Below are 3,419 nucleotides of genomic sequence, written 5' to 3' on the forward strand. Positions count from 1 at the left end.
GTTGATTGAGCTAATGCAACTAGCAACACAATTAAATGAAGTTGGTTTGAACTCAAAGTTCAAATTCAAACTCCACATGTGGTTATTTAAATACCATTCATTTGATTTGTCCTAAACAGTGGCCTTAAGTTGTTCTAACATGCATGAAAAAGGTACAGATGGATTCCTTGAATTTTTCTGATAATTTTTCATATATAATTTATTTCATTTGGAGTTACGGTTGAATTTCTATGATTTTTAGAAGTTTTGGGCATTTTCTGAAAATAATAAATCATTTAAGATTTATTTAAATTCTAGAAAGGAAATATTGCGTCAGCATTAGGTCATGCTGATGTCAGCTGGTCTACAGGACCGTCCAGGTCAAACCTGACAGGTGTGGCCCACTAGTCAGTGACACATAGTCAGCTACAGAGGCTGACATGTGGGACCCGGTCAAAGCTGACGTGGCCAAGTCAAAGTTGACAAGTGGGGCCCACTGAAATTAGTGCTAATCTAACAGAGAGTTAAACTAATTAGTTTAGGCACTGGGCCCACATGTAAGTGGGTCAGGAGGTCAATTAGTGAGTGATTAGTGCTAGCTAAGTGGCCACGTCAACAGTCGCCGGAGTCTCGCCGGCGGTGACCTCGAACCACGGCGGAGTTTGCTCGGAACTCACCAGAGGCGACGGATCAACGCGCCAGGGGTACCAGAGGATAGCCCGTGCCCGTGCGCATCTAGGGAGACCAACGGGAGGTGCGGGGGTGGCTGGAGTTCGCCGGAGTGGAACCCGCGGCGGCTGCCGGAGTTCGGGGCTGGTGCGGGTTAGCGTTGCGGTGTGCTAACGAGCGAGGCGAAGGTCTAGCGGGGCACTACGCGTTGCAGGGAGCAAGTTGGACTCGCCGGGGTGACCATTTGGTCACCAGAGCTGCGCCGACGACGAGCTCAAGCGGCGGCGGCTACGGTCGTCAAGGGGGCGACATCTACGGCTCGAAATCGAAGGGGAGGAAAGAGGGGATCCACGCAGGAGCTCACAGCGGTTCGTTCGGTGGCCTCAGCGAGCTCGGAGAAGCGTCGGAGCGGGCGCATGGTCGCCGACGATCTCGGTGGCCCGAGGTTGAAGAAGACGGCGGCGAGGGCGTCCGCCGGCGTCCGGCGTCGCTTGGCTTGGCAAGGAGGTCGAGGACGAGGTAGCGAGCTACTGGGCACGTCGAGGGGTCGAGGGGGAGGCTCTGGGTGCGGCAACGGTGAGCAGTGGCGATGAGCTCCGCTCGGTGGTGCTCGGGAGAGAGGCCAGAGGAAGGGGACGAGGCAGAGGAAGGAGGGGAAAGTGAGAGGGGGTCGTCCTCATCTCCTGGGCATGCAGGTGGACTCGGGGGAGGATAGCCAGCGTGAAGCAGGAGGTGGCACGCTCGGCCGCGTGCGAGGTCTCTCCCTCTGCCTACTGGCAGAGGTTGAAGATGACTGGCAAGCCGCCAGGTGGGCTGGGCCGGCCAGTGGGCCGCCAGGTAAGTGGCCTGGGTAGGTTCCTTTTCTTATTTGTTTCTGTTTTTCTATTTTTCATATGTGTTTTGAATTTGGTTTTTAAACCAATTCAAGTTGGTTGCTTCTGAAAAATATTTGTGGGTGCAAACTATATTATTACAGAGCCCCACCTCAAGTTTTCAGAATTTTAGAGCAATAAATATATTTATAGGATTTATTTGCTCCAACTCAAATAGGTATTGTGTTAATTCATATACCAAAATTTTCCTGGAAAAATATGCATCATCTCTGGATATGGTTTTCACCTTTTTCCATAAATCATGAACATTTTTGCAGACCAATTTGGGTTCATTGAAAATAATTTTAAGTTGGACCTATTTGCATTGTTTTGGTTCTAGGGGTTTGACCAATCCCCATTTCAAGTTCATTTGAAAATTAAACATGATGCTCACATGACCAGCTAGCCTAGAGCTTACCAGAACTAGGGATGTGACAGCCATGTCCCCGGTTATGGACATTTTGAGTATCTAGTACTTGGACTATCATGTGAATCTCATCATGTGACTTTAATTAATTTTATTGGGTTTTAATGATGATGCTTAATTGGGATTGAGAGGGTGTCTACACTCTCAATGTTTAACAACCACCATGTTAGTTAAATAAAATTTATTCCTTTGCAGTAGGGAAAAATTGGCTTTATGCAAAACTGTAACCATAGAGCTTTCCACCAGCCATATATGCATGTAGTATAGCCTATTTCTGTTCATTACTCTCTATGTGTTACATTGCCAGCATATTCCATGTGCTGACCCGTTTCGGGCTGCAACGTTCATGTTGCAGATTTTTCAGACGACGAGTAAGGTGCCTTAGGTCGTGGTTCTATACTCAGTGTTGCCGTTGGAGTTGATGGACTCACTTATCTTCCAAACCTTCCACTGTTATCTTTATTAGATGGCCTTAAGCCATATTATTTGCAATAAGTTCTCTGCGGACACATTCGATGTAATAAGTGTGTGATTGCTACTCTGTTATAAATCCTTCAAGTACTATGCGTGTCAGCATTACCGATCTAGGGATGACACTGAAGCACAGAGATCAAATTGTTTGAGGTCTGGTCGCTACAAGATGGTATCAGAGCACATGCTGAATGTAGGACACGACCACTTAGATAAAGCCCTAGATCAATACTCTCTTCTCATTTCCGACTCCTCATATTTTCTACTCTTTTAGGATGGCGGATGCAAGGAACGAGTTCACGCAACCGGATGAAGATACACCCTTTGGACGCCACCTGAAGGAAGTCACTAAGTACCTGAACATCGGAGTACCAAGCTTCACCCGGACCTACAACGCCACTTTACCCAAGGAGGAGCGCTGGATGATCCAAGTTCAAGTTCCAGGAAGGACATTTGCGCCAGTCACTGAGCCTATAGAGTTTTCCTTTGATGCACCAACCTGGAGTCTAGGAAAGAGCATGGCAGCCCACATCACCATGGGACGTATTGGAGAAGTTTACCACAATGATCTCAAGGATACTATCTACCAGATTTGTGGGCGCCGAGATGAGCAATGGGAGATGATCAACACTAGGAAGGATAGATCAATTGCAGCTTTCATCCAGGAACTAAACCAACACATTCGACGCTAGGAAAATCAGATGTGCACAGGCATGATAGATCTAAAGAAGGCAATGACTAGGATTGCAGAACTGGAGGAAGAACTCAAGGCTACACGTGAAGATTATGAGGAGGAAATCGTCGTACTAATGGAGAAGAATGACGACTTGATTAAGAAGATCGGAATATTCATGGGAGACCCCACACCAGTAGAAGAAGACGAAGAACCCAAGGAGATTCGCCCGGAAGACTACATCATCATCGACGACACCGACTCTGACCTGAGCGATGATGACTTTGAACACGAAGCTGGAGCAGATATCATGGAGTCTGCAACCGAG

The sequence above is a fragment of the Triticum urartu genome, chromosome 7A, assembly GCF_056163025.1.
Source record: "Triticum urartu cultivar PI428250 chromosome 7A, HENAU_Tu73, whole genome shotgun sequence".
In the NCBI taxonomy this organism is placed as follows: domain Eukaryota; kingdom Viridiplantae; phylum Streptophyta; class Magnoliopsida; order Poales; family Poaceae; genus Triticum; species Triticum urartu.